This window comes from Somniosus microcephalus, chromosome 2, assembly GCF_052327205.1.
Source record: "Somniosus microcephalus isolate GS21.2 chromosome 2, FLI_Smic_1.0, whole genome shotgun sequence".
Taxonomy (NCBI): Eukaryota; Metazoa; Chordata; class Chondrichthyes; order Squaliformes; family Somniosidae; genus Somniosus; species Somniosus microcephalus.
The window spans coordinates 6,700,655-6,720,267 of NC_140988.1; the positions used below are offsets into that span (position 1 = coordinate 6,700,655).

At 49.0% G+C, this 19,613-nt stretch overlaps 1 protein-coding gene across 1 annotated transcript in view; it reads left to right on the top strand.

Moving 5' to 3' along the window:
- The first annotated feature begins 3,475 nt into the window (after positions 1-3,475).
- The window catches only part of LOC147122518 (broad substrate specificity ATP-binding cassette transporter ABCG2-like), a 96,401-nt gene continuing 80,263 nt past the window's right edge, over positions 3,476-19,613 (top strand). Inside the window, exon 1 of the mRNA XM_086006128.1 lies at positions 3,476-3,721. The gene's annotated coding sequence lies outside the window, so the exon portion shown is untranslated. The remainder of the gene's footprint in view (positions 3,722-19,613) is intronic.

Sequence of the window (19,613 nt, forward strand, 5' to 3'; positions counted from 1 at the left end):
TTCCCAGTGCTGGTGTAACAGTGCAATGTCAGTGTGAGTTCCCAGTGCTGGTGTAACAGTGCAGTGTGAGTGTGAGTTCCCAGTGTTGGTGTAACAGTGCAGTGTGAGTGTGAGTTCGCAGTGCTGGTGTAACAGTGCAGTGTGAGTGTGAGTTCCCAGTGCTGGTGTAACAGTGCAGTGTGAGTGTGAGTTCCCAGTGATGGTGTAACAGTGCAGTGTGAGTGTGAGTTCCCAGTACTGGTGTAACAGTGCAGTGTCAGCGTGAGTTCCCAGTGCTGGTGTATCAATGCAGTGTGAGTGTGAGTTCCCAGTGCTGGTGTAACAGTGCAGTGTGAGTGTGAGTTCCCAGTGCTGGTGTAACAGTGCAGTGTGAGTTCCCAGTGCTGGTGTAACAGTGCAGTGTGAGTGTGAGTTCCCAGTGCTGATGTAACAGTGCATTGTGAGTGTGAGTTCCCAGTGCTGGTGTAACAGTGCAGTGTGAGTGTGAGTTCCCAGTGCTGGTGTAACAGTGCAGTGTGAGTTCCAAGTGCTGGTGTAACAGTGCAGTGTGAGTGTGAGTTCCCAGTGCTGGTGTACAGTGCAGTGTGAGTTCCCAGTGCTGGTGTAACAGTGCAGTGTGAGTGTGAGTTCCCAGTGCTGGTGTAACAGTGCAATGTCAGTGTGAGTTCCCAGTGCTGATGTAACAGTGCAGTGTGAGTGTGAGTTCCCAGTGCTGGTGTAACAGTGCAGTGTGAGTGTGAGTTCCCAGTGCTGGGGTAACAGTGCAGTGTGAGTTCCCAGTGCTGGTGTAACAGAGCAGTGTGAGTGTGAGTTCCCACTGTTGGTGTAACAGTGCTGTGTGAGTGTGAGTTCCCAGTGCTGATGTAACAGTGCAGTGAGAGTGTGAGTTCCCAGTGCTGGTGTAACAGTGCAGTGTGAGTGTGAGTTCCCTGTGCTGGTGTAACAGTGCACTGTGAGTGTGAGTTCCCAGTGCTGGTGTAACAGTGCAGTGTGAGTGTGAGTTCCCAGTGCTGATGTAACAGTGCAGTGTGAGTTCCCAGTGCTGGTGTAACAGTGCAGTGTGAGTGTGAGTTCCCAGTGCTGGGGTAACAGTGCAGTGTGAGTTCCCAGTGCTGGTGTAACAGAGCAGTGTGAGTGTGAGTTCCCACTGCTGGTGTAACAGTGCAGTGTGAGTGTGAGTTCCCACTGCTGGTGTAACAGTGCAGTGTGAGTGTGAGTTCCCAGTGCTGGAGTAACAGTGCAGTGTGAGTGTGAGTTCCCACTGCTGGTGTAACAGTGCAGTGTGAGTGTGAGTTACCAGTGCTGGAGTAACAGTGCAGTGTGAGTGTGAGTTCCCAGTGCTGGTGTAACAGTGCAGTGTGAGTGTGAGTTCCCAGTGCTGGTGTAACAGTGCAGTGTGATTGTGAGTTCCCAGTGCTGGTGTAACTGTGCAGTGTGAGTGTGAGTTCCCAGTGCTGGTGTAACAGTGCAGTGTGAGTGTGAGTTCCCAGTGCTAGTGTAACAGTGCAGTGTAAGTGTGAGTTGCCAGCGCTGGTGTAACAGTGCAGTGTGAGTTCCCAGTGCTGGTGTATCAGTGCAGTGTGAGTGTGAGTTCCCAGTGCTGGTGTAACAGTGCAGTGTGAGTGTGAGTTCCCAGTGCTGGTGTAACAGTGCAGTGTGAGTTCCCAGTGCTGGTGTAACAGTGCAGTGTGAGTGTGAGTTCCCAGTGCCGGTGTAACAGTGCAGTGTGAGTGTGAGTTCCCAGTGCCGGTGTAACAGTGCAGTGTGAGTGTGAGTTCCCAGTGCTGGTGTAACAGTGCAGTGTGAGTTCCCAGTGCTGGTGTAACAGTGCAGTGTGGGTGTGAGTTCCCAGTGCTGGTGTAACAGTGCAGTGTGAGTGTGAGTTCCCAGTGCTGGTGTAACAGTGCAGTGTGAGTGTGAGTTCCCAGTGCTGGTGTAACAGTGCAGTGTGAGTGTGAGTTCCCAGTGCTGGTGTAACAGTGCCGTGTGAGCGTGAGTTTGCAGTGCTGGTGTAACAGTGCAGTGTGAGTGTGAGTTCCCAGTGCTGGTGTAACAGTGCAGTGTGAGTGTGAGTTCCCAGTGTTGGTGCAACAGTGCAGTGTGAGTGTGAGTTCCTAGTGCTGGTGTATCAGTGCAGTGTGAGTGTGAGTTCCCAGTGCTGATGTAACAGTGCAGTGTGAGTGTGAGTTCCCAGTGCTGGTGTAACAGTGCAGTGTGAGTGTGAGTTCCCAGTGCTGGTGTAACAGTGCAGTGTGAGTTCTCAGTGCTGGTGTAACAATGCAGTGTGAGTTCCCAGTGCTTGTGTAACAGTGCAGTGTGAGTTCCAGTGCTGGTGTAACAGTGCAGTGAGTGTGAGTTCCCAGTGCTGGTGTAACGGTGCAGTGTGAGTGTGAGTTCCCAGTGCTGGTGAAACAGTGCAGTGTGAGTGTGAGTTCCCTGTGCTGGTGTAACAGTGCAGTGTGAGTGTGAGTTCGCAGTGCTGGTGTAACAGTGCAGTGTGAGTGTGAGTTCCCAGTGCTGGTGTAACAGTGCAGTGTGAGTGTGAGTTCCCAGTGCTGTTGTAACAGTGCAGTGTGAGTGTGAGTTCCCAGTGCTGATGTAACAGTGCAGTGTGAGTGTGAGTTCCCAGTGCTGGTGTAACAGTGCAGTGTGAGTTCCCAGTGCTGGTGTAACAGTGCAGTGTGAGTGTGAGTTCCCAGTGCTGGTGTAACAGTGTAGTGTGATTGTGAGTTCCCAGTGCTGGTGTAACAGTGCAGTGTGAGTGTGAGTTCCCAGTGCTGGTGTAACAGTGCAGTGTGAGTTCCCAGTGCTGGTGTAACAGTGCAGTGTGAGTGTGAGTTCCCTGTGCTGGTGTAACAGTGCACTGTGAGTGTGAGTTCCCAATGCTGGTGTAACAGTGCAGTGTGAGTGTGAGTTCCCAGTGCTGGTGTAACAGTGCAGTGTGAGTGTGAGTTCCCAGTGCTGGAGTAACAGTGCAGTGTGAGTGTGAGTTCCCAGTGTTGGTGTAACAGTGCAGTGTGAGTTCCCAGTGCTGAATTAACAGTGCAGTGTGAGTGTGAGTTCCCAGTGCTGGTGTAACAGTGCAGTGTGAGTGTGAGTTCCCAGTGTTGGTGTAACAGTGCTGTGTGAGTGTGAGTTCCCAGTGCTGGTGTAACAGTGCAGTGTGAGTGTGAGTTCCCAGTGCTGGTGTAACAGTGCAGTGTGAGTTCCCAGTGCTGATGTAACAGTGCAGTGTGAGTGTGAGTTCCCAGTGACAGTGTAACAGTGCAGTGTGAGTGTGAGTTCCCAGTGCTGGTGTAACAGTGCAGTGTGAGTGTGAGTTCCCAGTGTTGGTGTAACAGTGCAGTGTGAGTTCCCAGTGCTGGTGTAACAGTGCAGTGTGAGGGTGAGTTCCCAGTGCTGGTGTAACAGTGCAGTGTGAGTTCCCAGTGCTGATGTAACAGTGCAGTGTGAGGGTGAGTTCCCAGTGCTGGTGTAACAGTGCAGTGTGAGGGTGAGTTCCCAGTGCTGGTGTAACAGTGCAGTGTGTTACAGCGGGAGGAAGAGGCGGTGCCGCGCTTTCCCGAGGGAGGAGCCCGGCCGCAAACACGAGCAAAGCGCGCTCCCGCGGACACAGCAGCTGGTGAGAGGAAATTGACATTTCTCAGAGTGAAAGCGACGTGAAATCAACCAGATACCGTCGTTACTCCCGGAGCACAGAGCTCAGGGCTGCTTCATAGAGGTGAGGCGGATTCATGTATCATCCAGGGGGATTAATGTATCATTTAGTGGAGGGGATTCAGGGGAGGGGGGTTCATGTATGATTCAGGGGGGGTTCATGTATGATTCAGGGGAGTGGAGTTCATGTATAATTCAGGGGAGGGATGTTCATGTGTGATTCAGGGGAGGGGGATCCATGTATGATTCAGGGGAGGGGGATCCATGTATGATTCAGGGGAGGGGGTTCATGTATGATTCAGGGGAGGGGGTTCATGTATGATTCAGGGGAGGGGGTTCATGTATGATTCAGGGGAGGGGGATCCATGTATGATTCAGGGGAGGGGGGTTCATGTATGATTCAGGGGAGGGGGGTTCATGTGTGATTCAGGGGAGGAGAATCTTACCTTCCCTTCCTCGACTTCTCCGTCTCCATCTCTGGGGATAGGTTATCGACCAATATTCACTACAAGCCCACTGACTCCCACAGCTACCTGGACTACACTTCCTCCCACCCCGCTTCCTGTAAGGACTCTATTCCATTCTCCCAGTTTCTCCGTCTCCGCCGTATCTGCTCCGACGATGCCACCTTCCATACCAGTGCTTCAGACATGTCTTCCTTTTTCCGCAACCGAGGATTCCCTTCTACCGTGATTGACACTGCCCTCGACCGTGTCAGTTCTATCTCCCGCACTTCTGCTCTCACCCCTGCCCCTCCCTCCTGGAACCACGATAGGGTTCCCCTTGTCCTCACCTTTCACCCCACCAGCCTCCACATTCAACGGATCATCCTCCGGCATTTACGCTACCTCCAAAGTGATCCCACCACCAAACGTATCTTCCCCTCCCCTCCCCTTTCAGCATTCCGCAGGGACTGCTCCCTCCGAGACACCCTAGTCCACTCCTCTATCACCCCAAACAGCCCCTCCCCTTCGCCTGGCACCTTCCCGTGCAAGCGGAGGAGATGTAACACCTGCCCCTATACCTCCCCCCTTCCCACTGTCCAGGACCCCAAACGCCCCTTCCAGGTGAAACAGCGATTTCCTTGTACTTCTCGCAATCTCGTATATTGTATTCGCTGCTCACGATGCGGTCTCCTCTACATTGGGGAGACCAAACGCAGATTGGGTGACCGCTTTGTGGAACACCTCCGTTCAGTCCGTAAGGGTGACCCCGAGCTTCCGGTCGCCTGTCATTTTAATTAAACGCTCCATTCCCACTCGGACCTCACCGTCCTTGGCCTCTTGTATTGTTCCACGGAAGCTAAACATAAACTCGAGGAACAGCACCTCATCTTCCGATTAGGCACTCTGCAGCCTTCCGGACTCATTATTGAGTTCAACAATTTCAGATCATAACCTCGGCCCCTATTTCATTTTTTCTTGTAATTTTTCCACTCCTTTCCCCCCCCCCCTTTCCTTTTGTTTCGCTCTCACACCTGGCAGCTATCCCTTGCCCTGCCAGTACACTTCACACCTAATCTCAGCCTATTACCATCTCGTCTAGCTTCTAACACCTTTTATTGTCTCTTTTTTACTTCTTTTGTTTCTTTTATTCTTTTGTCCGATCGCAGCCCTGCCTCCGATCTATCTTTTCTTTCCAGTTTTGAAAAAGGGTTCGACCCGAAACGTCAACTCAAATTTCTGTCCACGGATGTTGCCTGACCTGTTGAGTTTTTCCAGCATTTTCTGTTGTTATTTCGGATTTCCAACATCCGCAGTATTTTGCTATCGAGGAGAATTCATGTATCATTCAGGGGAGGGGGATTCATGTATCATTCAGCAGGGATACCTAATTGACGAGTTAAGTTATAGTGATGGTGAGAATGTTTCCTTTTGGGATTTTTGGCGCCTCTATATTTTGTGGGTTTGAATGCAGGAGCTGTTTGCCACTCAGACCTGATCAGGCCTTTCAGGCCAGACTTTGAGAGGCTGAAAACTTCAATGAGGTACAGACTTGATTAAAACTGGCCGATCCTGCTGAATGATCCTGGATGTGGAGTGACGTTGGTGAGCTGGTGATTTGGGTGTGGCGAATAGGGTTTCAATTATTATGAAACTTAGAATTTTTATGTTATGTAATTTATATGTAACAATATTTATGCAACATAATTTTCATGCTTGGTACCCTATTAATAGGTTATTAATAGGGTAACAATTATTATGTAACTATGAATGCAAAGGATTTGAGTAAGTTCCAGCATACATAACCATTCCACTAATGATTTGCCTTTTATTGGATTTGTTTTCATCGCTCCACCATTGGCGGTCGTGCCTTCAGCTGTCTCGGCCCTAAGCTCTGGAATTCCCTCCCTAAACCTCTCCGCCAATGGTGGAGCGATGAAAATCAGGGATGCGCAAGAGACCAGAATCGGAGGAGCGCAGAGATGTTGGAGGGTTGTAGGGCTGGAGGAGGTTGCAGAGATAGGGAGGGGTGATCATTTCATTAGTTCATTCATTCTTAAAAATATATTTTGTGCAAATGGTACATGCAGCTTGCTAGTTTTGCTGTGTGAAAATATATCAGGGGAAAAATTCAGTTGGTTTGCGCCTCCCGTTAGCGCCTTAAGAGGGCGCTAATGGGGCACAAAGCAGCTAGCGCCCAGGCGTGGCGATGTTTGTGCCGCTCGCGAAATTAACTAGACATTTTGCGGCGGCGCTAAACACTACCGCCATGATCTCCTGCGCCGGCAGATCGTGACGTCAGTCAAGTGCGCAATGCCCCGGTAGCGCCCCGGAGCGGATATTGAGTGGCGCCCCCTGCCTTACCGCCTGCCAATAACGACAGGCTGAGGGGAGCGTTATGCTGTCAGAAAGGGACTGGGGGAGTGCTATTTAAAGGTGACCGCTTCCTGCCTTTTTTTGTTGGTGACATTTTTGCACCACGCATTCTGAGAGAAAGAGAGAGAGAGACTTCTGGAGAGATTCAACGCTGTGTGAAGGAGTTTTGGGTACTGAGCAGCACTTTGCAGGTTCATTTTGATTTGCCCTTCCTTGCTTCACCAGCGCTCTGAGGTAGCGCCTCGCTCCTCGGCCTTTGCGCCTTAAGACAGGTGTGAAGCGCCAGATTTAGTGCTCCAATCACCTCCAGGGGCGATAAAAGCCAAGTTTGCTGTCGGAGGTGATAATTAGCGCCAGGCGCTAAACTTTGCGCACGGCTGATAATGGCGCCCCAAATGGGGCGATACTGAATTTTTCCCCCATCATCTCATAATGTCCTGCTGAACTTTTATTTTAAGAAATGCACACTGTGTAAGTGAAACCAAGATTATTGTCCTGAAGAAGACTTTCACATCAAATATACACTGCAATTTGGAACTAGCTGTTGGGTGTTATCAATAGTGCTGTGCCTCTTTGATTGTTGTTGCTGTGTCGTGTATGAGCAGGATTTCTTATCTTGATGTCTGCCACAGTAAATCAATATATTTTGTGTTGTGCTTGGACTATTAATAGTGCAGTGTCGTATCATATTGAGACTTAGTCAAGTTCTGGGGTAAATGTTCTGCGGTGGGTGGGTTCTTCGATATCCCACTAACTTCGGTGAAAGATCACGGACACCCCCAGAGAATCAGGAAAAGCAGCAGATGACCCCATTTCCGAATAACGTCTCTTGGGATTTGTCCCTTACCACAGACCCAAGGACCCCAAACACGCCGCCTCTTGGTAGCTTTGCCTCACAATATAAAGACCCTCCGACAAGTCTAAACTGATTCTGACCCACTTACTGAAGCTGGCTCCATGATGTGTTTTGCTTTTCCGCACTGTCCTACTCCAGTGCATTCGTTGACGCTCTTCATTCTTCACCAGCTCTCAGTTCCCATAGTATCAGATCTTGCCTAACTCTTCGGTTCTGCTTGCTCTACCATCTCATCAGTCCCTTCTCGAATGCCCCCATCACCTTCCTCAATCTTCTTTTCTTGATCACTAACCCGAGCATGCCCTCAGGCATCCATGCTTAGTTGGCCGTGGCTCGGTGGGAAGCCTCGCTTCTTGAGTCAGAAGGTTGTGGATTCAAATCTCACTCCAGAGACTTGAGCACAAAATCCAGGCTGAGACTCCAGCGGAGTACAGAGGGAGTGCTGCACTGTCACAGGTGCCGTCTTTCAGATGAGACGTTAAACTGAGGCCCCGTCTGCCCTGAGGTGAACGTAAAAGATCCCACGGCACTATTTCGAAGAAGAGCAGGGGAGTTATCACCAGTGTCCTGGGGCCAATATTTATCCCTCAACCAACATCACTAAAAAAACAGATTGTCTGGCCATTTATTTCATTGCTGTTTGTGGGAGCTTGCTGTGTGCAAATTGGCTGCTGCATTTCCTACATTACAACAGTGACCACACTTCAAAAGTAGTTGATTGGCTGTAAAGCACTTTTGGGACGTCCTGAGGTCGTGAAAGGCGCTGTAGAAATGCAAGACTTTCTTTTCTTTAGAAATAACACTCAGTCTGTGTGATCGCCTGGACTGGTTTCAATCGCCTGAGGGGGTTGGAGAGGAATTTTCCAGAGAGTTTTTTCCCCTTATTGGTCCTGGGGTCTTTCTCTCTTTTTGCCTTTCCTGGGAGATCACGTGGCTGAGGGGGGGGGAGCAGCGGTGAGGGTGTGAAGAAGTGTCTGGTTGTGATGCTCCAGCCACCATGGTGTGGGTAAGTTTGATGGACCAGCTGGTCTTTTCCTGCCTGTCAATTTGGTATGGTGTGTGACAGCAATCTTGGCATCAAGCCAAACTGCAAACACCGTACTTTGTATTTTTCTGATAGGCGTGTGTTGCCTGTGAGTTACAGACCATCTCTAGTTGCGCCTTCAAATGCTATCCTCTTTGTCCTCCTGTCAGTGGGACTCCCGGACTTTTTAATGGGTTATCAGACACTACTTTCTTCTCCAATACAACTTCCGTGTACTCACAAACTCCTTCCACAGTGGCAAGCACCTGCTCATCTTCGGTGTCATTGGTACACTTCCCACTCTTTCAACCTGTCCAACACTCTCCCCGTTCTTTCTGCTGTGGTGACCCTGTCAGGTTATCCATGAACACACCATGAACACATTGGCAGTTCTATTTGTTCAGCCATTACAGCTACATCTTTTGTCTTCACCCTGCCCTCTCCCGTAGCATCACTTCCGTATGCACGAGAAACAGCAGTGGTGTGAAGGGACATCCCAGTATCGTCACTCTATGCGTTTGCCACTCAGTTGTGTATCTTTTCACAGAGTGCCTTGTTTCCAAACTGATCAAGAATAACTGTTCAACATCTGCACTATGTGTTCTGGTCCCAGCATCGAAGCTTTGACCACGCTCAATCAGCTCCGATGGACGGGTCACATTGTCCGCATGCCCGATACGAGACTCCCAGAACAAGCGCTCTACTCGGAGCTCCGGCACGGCAAGAGAGCCCCAGGTGGGCAGAGGAAATGCTTCAAGGACACCCTCAAAGCCTCCTTGAAAAAGTGTAACATCCCCATCGACACCTGGGAATCCCTGGCCCAAGACCGCACAAAATGGAGGAGAAGCATCCTTCTTAAGGAAGGCGCCGAACACCTCGAGTCTCTTCGCAAGCAGAAGCCAAGCGCAAGGAGCGCACGTCAACCCAAGCACCCCACCCACCCGCCCCTTCAACCACCGCCTGCCCCACCTATGACAGAGACTGTAGGTCCCGCATTGGACTCATCAGTCACCCTGAGAACTCATTTTTAATGTGGAAGCAAGTCATCCTCGGCTCCGAGGGACTGGCTAAGAAGAAGAAGTGTTCTGGTATCTAGAAAAACCTCAGTCAGTTTGTGTGAGATTGACTTGTATCCAAATGTACAACCATTATACTTCCTCCTCCTCCATTTAATTGATGTTTATCCAGGTTACCTCGGTATGTTAAAGATAACCTGAAAAACAAGACACTCCTGCTTCCTGCACCTCTATCGATACGGCCAATTTCAGTCACCTCGTCGGCACTTCAAAAGAAGATTCTGACCTCGCTCGTGTTCACCAATACAGTTGATCTAAACCGAATAATTTTGATGGAATGCTATTGTTTGGGATGTATACGCTTCAGGACAAACACCAGCTCCTCACAACCACACTCAAAATCTGCCACAAAACCTTCAGCACCTTTCAATACCTCTTAAAACACCTTGGAGGTTCTGATTAACTCCTGCTCTCACCATCTTAGTGCACATTTGTCAAACTCCTCAGCTGCTTCTGTTGATTCCTCGCTCCTACTGTCGAGGTATCTCTGAGTTGTAGGTGGCTCCTCTTGGGATACCCCAATATCTCACACATTGCTTCAGTAAACAAACCCCTTCATATATCTGTGGATCAGCCACAAGAGCTCTTTTTTTCATCTTTCATTTCGTCCTGGCTCTCAACACATTCCTCAGTTCAGCAGGGCTCGCTGCTTTTTCTCAAGGCCTTCGCGCTAGCCTCAAATTTTCTTTCCCTTTCTCGACTTCCCTAACTTCCTCTCCAACTTGCTTGGATAACAATTCTTTTCCTTTCTTGATAGAAATATCGTAGTCCATAGAATCTTAACAAGAAAACAGAAAGGACTTGCATTTCTATAGCGCCTTTCACGACCTCAGGACGTCCCAAAGCGCTTTACAGCCAATGAAGTACTTTTTGAAGTGTAGTCATTGTTGTAATGTAAGAAACGCGGCAGCCAATTTGTGCACAGCAAGCTCCCACAAACAGCACTGTGATAATGACCAGATCATCTGTTTTTAGTGATGTTGATTGAGGGATAAATATTGGCCCCAGGACACCGGGGAGAACTCCCCTGCTCTTCTTCCAAATAGTGCCGTGGGATCTTCTGCATCCACCTTAAGAGAGCAGACGGGGCCTCGGTTTAACGTCTCATCCAAAAAACGGCACCTCCGACAGTGCGGCGCTCCCTCAGTACTGCACTGGAGTGTCAACCTAGATTTTTGTGCTCAAGTCTCTGGAGTGGGACCTGAACCCACAACCTTCTGCCTCGGAGGTGCGAGTGCTGCCCACCGAGCCACGGCTGAGACTACAGCACAGAAGGAGGCCATCTGAAGGAGCTGCTCAAGCCGGCTCTTTGAAAAAGTTGTCCAATTAGTCCCACTCGTTCCTGCTTTATCTCCACAGCTCGGCAAATGTTTGCTTTTCAAGCATTTATCCAATTTTCTTTTCCAAAGTTACTATTGAATCCTCTTCCACTACCGTGGTGCCTTCCAATTAATGGAATCCTCCAATGCAGCGTTCTCTAACAAACATTGGTGTTTGCCTCAAGTGTAACATTACATTGCTGCATCATTTAATTCAGTTTGTTTATGTACCGATTAACATCGCGCTGCCTTGACAAGTCACATGTGAGGGGTTGGTGTAACAGGACAACTCCCACCTACTCCCCAGTTCCAGCCTATGTTTCTTGTGAAAAACAATCAGCATCCCAAGCTCTTTACAGCCTCACTAACTGGCCTGGGCTATTGAACAGACGTGTGCCTCTTTCTTCCTCAAACTTCTCGACCCGTCTACTAACTTGTGGCTTAAACACATTAATTTCCCCCCCACTCCCCTCCCAATCCCTATTGGACAGAGCTGCTTTGGGAGCCTTTTAGCTCCCACCGTTGCTTGACAGCAAAGCAAAAGTGATGATATAAATCTTGTCAGACCCAAGCCAGACTCCAACAGGAGATCACCTTGCACCGCATTGACTTAATACATGTAGGGTGACTTTTGTGGCATTTGTAGGTTGAATCCCCTCCATGCCCATCATTCTCTCCAGTCTACTCTCTGTTTCACTACATAGCATCAAAAATCTTGAACAGTTCCCTGTCCGTTCCCTTACTCTACTAGATCCAGATCCTCTTTATCTTCTGCTGCTAATGCTTTAAACACTAGTTTTGTTCAAGGTTCTGTTGAAAAGAAAGACTTGTATTTCTGTAGCGCTTTTCATGACCTCAGGACGTCCCAAAGTGCTTTACAGCCAATGAAGTACTATTTGAAGCGTAGTCACTGTTGTAATGTAGGAAACACGGCAGCCAATTTGTTCCCACAAGCAGCAATGTGATAATGACCAGATAATCTGTTTTAGTGATGTTAACTGAGGGATAAATATTGGTCAGGACACCGGGGAGAACTCCCCTGCTCTTCGCACAGTGCCACGGGATCTTTTACGACCACCCGAGTGGGCAATCGGGACCTCAGTTTAACGTCTCATCAGAAAGATGGCACCTCTGACAGTGCAGCACTCCCTCAGTACTACACTGGGAGTGTCAGCCTAGATTTCTGTGCTCAAGTCTCTGGAGTGGGACTTGAACCCACAACCTGCTGACTCACAAGGCGAGGGTGCTGCCCACTGAGCCATGGCTGACACGGTTACTGGATTGATGCAGTGTTGTGCAGATGATCTCGACATCCAATTCTTCTCTCTATCTTAACTAGTTCCCCCATCTGTACCTACTGTAAGTTTAAAAATGTTGCTCTTCATTAGAGTTCTGTACTTGACCAGATGGATTCCAAAACTTCATATTCCTTACACACAATGAGGAGGAAGGAGAAGGCCAGCCTGGTTGGCCTATGTCTCTGAGGCTGTTGAAGCTAAAGTGGACACACACCAAACTGCTTCTGTCGAAATAAACCCCTGCTCAATGGCTGAATGGCTTTTTCCAATAACAGCAACAACCTGCATTTATATAGCGCCTTTAACCTAGTAAAACGTCTCAAGGCGCTTCACAGGAGCGATTATCAAACAAAATTTGACACCGAGCCACACAAGGAGACATTGGGACAGGTGACAGTCAAAGAAGTCGGTTTTAAGAAGAGTCTTAAAGGACGAGAGAGAGGCGGAGAGGTTTAGCGAGGGAATTAGAGAGCTCGGAGCCCAGGCAGCTGAAGGCACGGCCACCAATGGTGGAGCGATTAAAATCAGGGGATGTGCCAGGGGCTAGAATTGGAGGATCGCAGAGACCTCAGAGGGGTTGTAGGGCTGGTGGAGGCTACAGAGATAGGTTGCCAGGTATATGGTTCTTTCTTGTGATGATCCATGTCTGCTGTAAGTGAGTACAATCCATCGGTGCTCTTTTCCTTGCCCTGGTAATCTAGATGTACCTTTGGAGCAGGGCATTGCCCAGGTTTGCTGCTGTATTTGCAATGATCAACCTTCACACAAACAACATAACGCTGCTGTCTCCTCCACCATGCAGAGGTTGCTGGGCATCCTTGCTCGATTTAAAAGCTCCACGATGTAAGGTTCGTTCAGGTGGATGCTTGTCATACCTTGAGGTGGAATTGGCAGTATTTCGTAAGCTGGAGTCCTTTTATCAGAAAATGTAAATGATGGCACCAGCCATTTGACTTACACCAACTTCCACACTGCACTTTGGGCAGGTGAATTTGCGAGCCACGTCTTTGTCATTCTTGTGCTTGAATCTAGTCATTCTCAGAAGAGGAATCTGGCTCGGTCCACTGCTGTCTTTTCTCAGCGATGGAGTCTGATGCTCGGCATGAGTATGTGAGTGCAAGTGTTCCGATATACAGTTACATAGAATTACATAAAATTTACAGCACAGAAACAGGCCATTCGGCCCAACTGGTCTTTGGCAATGTTTTTATGCTCCACACCAGCCTCCTCCCAACCTACTTGCATCTAACCCTATCCTTCTATTCCTTTCTCCCTCGTGTGTTTATCCAGCTTCCCCTTAAATGCATCTCTGCATTTTGCCTCCACCACTCCCTGTGATAGCGAGTTCCACATTCTCGCCACTCTCTGGGTAAAGAAGTTTCTCCTGAATTCCCGATTGGATTTATTAGTGGCTATCTTATATTGATGGCCCCTAGATTTTTGGACTCCTCACAACTGGATTGGATTGGATAGCTGCACCAAACAGCCGAAGGTCTCCATCTGTGCTGTATCATTCTATGAATTGGAAGTTTGGTAATTGGATCAAATCACAAGTGTAGAAGAAGGGGAACACAGCTTCACACGAGTGGAAGGGCCACTGTCAGGAAGCTGTTCAAAAAATGAACAATCCATGGAACAGAGAGAGGAACGGAGACAAAAAGCAGGGAATTACGGAAGAACCGATTGGGGGCGGTTGGGAGGATGGCGTGGAAGAAGAGAGAGGAAAGTTTATACAATAGCAAAATACTGCGGATGCTGGAAATCCGAAATAACAACAGAAGACGCTGGAAAAACTCAGCAGGCCAGGGCAGCATCCGTGGAGAGAGAAATAGAGTCAACGTTTCAAGTCAAAACCCTTCTTCAGAACTGAGGAAACAAAAAGGCAGGAAATGAAACAGATTAAAAGGCCAGTTTGGGGGCTGGGAAATGGGGGAGGGGATGAAAGAACAAAAGGGAAGGTGAGGAGACATTGAGATATTCAAGACGAGACGAGATGGTAATATCACAGGTAAAGAGACAAAGGACGGCTCTAGATGAAGTGTGAAATGCGCTTGCAGAATGAGACAGCGGCCATGTGGGAGAGAGAAAACAGGAAAAGGCACAAACCAAAGGTGTGGATAAAAAATATGTAGAAACATAATAGGGGTCGAGGTTATGATCTTGAGGAAAGTTTATAGTTTTACAGTGACGAAATATTGCTGCATAGCAACTTAAAACTCAAAACATTACCTCCCATATCCTGAACGATAAAATCAGCATTTGCCCGAGCAATAGCGTTCTGGTATTTGTGGTATCTCTTTATCTATAACAAGCCCAGCTCTGCACATCTACGAATCAGTGAGCACATGATCAGCTCACAAAAGGGAAATGCAGGCATGAAGCTCCTCATGCTGGGTTTTTTTGGTACGAGCTTGCAGCTGGTGCTTGGTGTTCAATTTTATAAAAAATCAGACCGCTGGACTAAGGGAGAGCTTCTGTGAGAATATACGTTTTGTATAAACGTTCGTCTTTTGTGTTATCAAAGGAAAAGCTCATTTCAAAATGTAAAGTTTTGTGTATTTTTACTGTTTAAACATGAAAATGGGAAACCCGAATTCTATCTGTAATCAAATGTTCTTTTGCGCATAATAAGCACCTTGGGACCAATGTTCCCTGTAATTTTACTTCGTGCTGCGTGGGCCATTCAAAATATCGCGCCTGAGCAGCTTTTGCATTGAAAAGCTGGCTGCGCAGGATCCCTGGAGCGCCGCGCAGCTTAAAGGGAACACTGCTTGGGACCGATGTTCCCTCTAATTTTCGGCCTAAGGGCGCGGTCCCTTTAAATTTGCTGCGCGGCCGGCATGTACGGTATCTTCCAGCGGCAGCAGCTGGTGAGCGGCCTGCACGGGACCTCCCGATTGGTGCGCGGCTGTGCACCTTAGGGGGGACATTGGTTGGGACATTTTACTACGTTAAAGGTGCTATATAAATGCAAGCTGTTGTTGTTTATAATCCACATCACGCTTCAGATGTATGAAGAACAATCAGTTATGTACAGCCGCGGCTCAGTGGGTCGCAAACTCGCCTCTGAGTCAGAAGGTCGTGGGTTCAAGTCCCCACTCCAGGGACTTGAGCACAAAATCTAGGCTGAGACTCCCAGTGCAGTGCTGAGGGAGTGCTGCACTGTCGGAGGTGCCGTCTTTCGGATGAGACGTTAAACCGAGGCCCCGTCTGCTCTCTCAGGTGGACACAAAAGATCCCATGGCACTATTTCGAAAAAGAGCAGGGGAGTTCTCCCTGGTGTCCTGGGGCCAATATTTATCCCTCAATCAACATCACTAAAAAAACAAATTATCTGGTCATCATCACATTGCTGTTTGTGGGAGCTTGCTGTGTGTAAATTGGCTGCTGCGTTTCCTACATTACAACAGTGACTACAATTCAAAAGTACTTCATTGGCTGTAAAGTGCTTTGAGATGTCCGGTGGTCATGAAAGGCGCTATAGAAATGTAAGTCTTTCTTTACAAGAGCAGGTCAGAGGCTGGGGATTCTGTGGCGAGTGTCTCACCTCCTGACTCCCCAAAGCCTTTCCACCATCTACAAGGCACAAGTCAGGAGTGTGATGGAATACTCTCCACTTGCCTGGATGAGTGCAGCTCCAACAACACTCAAGAAGCTTGACACCAGGACAAAGCAGCCCGTTTGATTGGCACCCCATCTACCACCTTAAACATTCACTCCCTCCACCACTGGCGTACCGTGGCTGCAGTGTGTACCATCTACAAGATGCACTGCAGCCACTCACCAAGGCTTCTTTGGCAGCACCTCCCAAACCCTCGACCTCTACCACCTAGAAGGGTAGTAAGCGCACCATCCTGACATGGAAATATATCACCGTTCCTTCATCGTCGCTGGGTCAAAATCCTGGAATTCCCTCCCGAACAGCACTGTGGGAGCACCTTCATCACACGGACTGCAGCGGTTCAAGAAGGCGGCTCACCACCATCTTCTCAAGGGCAATTAAGGATGGACAATAAATACTGGCCTTGCCAGCAACACCCACATCCCAGGAACGAATATATTTTTAAAAATTCTATGTAATTCTACATAATACAGAGTCACTCTAAATGGGTTGGAACCTACACAAACCCATCCAATCAAATCACCAAAACAAGCTTTGTTTGCGCCCCCCCCCCCCCCCGATTCCTTTGTGTTGTTTCCTCAACCAGGAAGGAAAAAAGACTTTAATTTCTCCAGCGCCTTTCACAAGCTCAGGACGTCCCAAAGCGCTTTAAAGCCAATGAAGTACTTTTGAAATAAAAATAGGAAATGCTCAGCAGGTCAGGCAGCATCTGCGGAGAGAGATACCGAGTTAACGTTTCAGGTCAATGACCGTTCATCAGAACTGGCAAATGTTAAAAGGTGTAACAGATTTTAAGCAAGTACAGAGGCAGAGAAAGGGGGGTGGGGAGGGGAGGAAAGAACACAAGGGAGGTCTGTCCATAAGACTAAGAAATAGGAGCAGGAGTAAGCCATTTGGCCCTTCGAGCCTGCTCCACCATTCAATAAAATCATTGCTGATCTCTACCTCAACACCAGTTCATCAGTTTTTGTAATGATGTTTGAGGGGTAAATATTGGCCAGGACACCAGGGAGAACTCCCCTGCCTATCTTCTAATTGTGGCAGTGGAATCTTTTTAATCCATCTTAGAGGGCAGGTGCAGCGCAGCAGTCCCTCCCTACTGCACTGGGTGTGTCGGCCAAGATATGTGCTCAAGTCTCTGGAGTGTGGTTTGAACCCATGACCTTTTGAGTTAGCCATGGTGTGGAGATGCCGGTGTTGGACTGGGGTGGACAAATGTAAGAAGTCACACAACACCAGGTTATAGTCCAACAGTTTTATTTGAAATCACAAGCTTTCGGAGCACTGCTCCTTCGTCAGGTGAAGTGGAGAGATGCGTAAAGACACAGCTTATATAGTCAGAGAATAATGCCAGATGTTTACAGGTAATCTTTCTAACTGCCATTTATCACACCTCGGCAGAGAGATAATCACAGCAATCAAAGGTGTGAATGGTGTCCAAATAGGTTAGTCAGGAAAACATTACATCAAAGAACAATGAGGTGGGGTCACAAGGGGTCAAATGTTGCAGATGCTGGGGTCTGTACGAAAAACAATAAACACAAAAAAACATTTTTTTTGCTGGAAATCACAGCAGGTCTGGCCGCATCTGTGTAGAGAGAACAAGCCAACGACGACTCGAGTCTGGATGACCCTACGTCAGGTGGGGTTACATGTAGCGTGACATGAACCCAAGATCCCGGTTGAGGCCGTCCTCATGAGTGCGGAACTTGGCTATCAGTTTCTGCTCTATGATTTTGCGTTGTCGTGTGTCTCGAAGGCCGCCTTGGAGAATGCTTACCCGAAGATCGGAGGCTGAATGTCCTTGACTGCTGAAGTGTTCCCCGACTGGGAGGGAACACTCCTGCCTGGTGATTGTTGCGCGGTGTCCGTTCATCCATTGTCGCAGTGTCTGCATGGTCTCGCCGATGTACCATGCTCCGGGGCATCCTTTCCTGCAACGTATGAGGTAAACAACGTTGGCCGAGTCATATGAGTATGTACCATGTGGATGGTGTCCTCACGTGTGATGATGGTATCTGTGTTGATGATCTGGCATGTCTTGCAGAGGTTGCCGTGGCAGGGTTGTGTGGTGTCGTGGTCGCTGTTCTCCTGAAAGCTGGGTAATTTGCTGCGAACGATGGTCTGTTTGAGGTTAGGCAGCTGTTTGAAGGCGAGTAGTGGAGGCGTGGGGATGGCCTTAGCGAGGTGTTCGTCGTCATCGATGACATGTCGAAGGCTGCGAAGAACATGGCGTAGTTTCTCCGCTCCGGGGAAGTGCTGGACGACGAAGGGTACTCTGTTGGTTGTGTCCCATGTTTGTCTTCTGAGGAGGTCTATGCGATTTTTTGCTGTGGCCCGTCGGAACTGTCGATCGACGAGTCGAGCATCATATCCCGTTCTTACGAGGGCGTCTTTCAGCGTCTGTAGGTGTCCATCGCGTTCCTCCTCGTCTGAGCAGATCCTGTGTATTCGCAGGGCTTGTCCATAGGGGATGGCTTCTTTAACGTGGTTAGGGTGGAAGCTGGAGAAGTGGAGCATCCTGAGGTTGTCCGTGGGCTTGCGGTAGAGTGAAATGCTGAGGTGTCCGTCTTTGATGGAGATTCGTGTGTCCAAGAATGAAACCGATTCTGAGGAGTAGTCCGTGGGCTTGCGGTAGAGTGAAGTGCTGAGGTGTCCGTCTTTGATGGAGATTCGTGTGTCCAAGCTTGAGAAACTCGGCATCACCACCAGCAGCAACCAAGCCTCCCCCGGTACCATGGTTGAAACCACAGGGAAGTCCATCATCAACTTATCCGACCACACCCTTCAACCAGACGAAATTGAAGTTCTCAGCCGAGGGCTCAATTTCTGCCCCACCACCAAAATGGACCCCATCGGTCTCGCGGCAGACACAGAGGAATTCATCAGGAGAATGAGGCTCTGGGAATTCTTCCACAAATCCCAAGATGTCAGCAGCAAACCCAATGAGACAACCAATGATCTGGAACAGCAGACAGAGGGATCCGCAGTGCAGCAACTGAAGAAGAAAGAGTCAAATTGGACCCTTCCGGAGGGTCACTGCCCTAAGCTTGACATGTATGCTCAAGCTGTCAGGAGATGCATCAACGCCAGATTCATCAGCCGCACTCACAAGACAGTCCAGAATGTCACCCGAGCACAACGCAACGCCATCCACGCTCTCAAGACCAACCGCAACATCGTCATCAAACCAGTAGACAAAGAGGAGCCATTGTCATACAGAACAGAACGGACTATTGCAATGAAACATACCGACAACTGGACAACCAGGAACACTACAGACAGTTACCTGCAGATCCGACCAAAGAACACACCCACCAACTCAACAGACTGATCAAGACCTTCAATCCAGACCTTCAAAGCATCCTACGCGCTCTCATCCCACGTACTCCCCGCGTGGGAGACTTCTACTGCCTCCCAAAGATACACAAAGCCAACACACCCGGATGTCCTATCATATCAGGCAACGGAACCCTGTGTGAGAACCTCTCTGGATACGTCGAGGGCATCCTGAAACCCATCGTACAGGGAACCCCCAGCTTCTGTCGCGACACTACAGACTTCTTACAGAAACTCAGCACCCACGGACCAGTTGAACCAGGAACACTCCTCGCCACGATGGACGTCTCGGCACTCTACACCAGTATCCCCCACGATGACGGCATCGCTGCGACAGCCTCAGTACTCAACACCAACAACAGCCAATCTCCAGACGCCATCCTACAACTCATCCGCTTCATCCTTGACCACAATGTCTTCACCTTTGACAACCAGTTCTTTATCCAAACACACGGAACAGCCACGGGGACCAAATTCGCACCCCAATACGCCAACATCTTCATGCACAAGTTCGAGCAAGACTTCTTCGCTGCACAGGACCTCCAACCAACACTATACACCAGATACATCGACGACATTTTCTTCCTATGGACCCACGGCGAA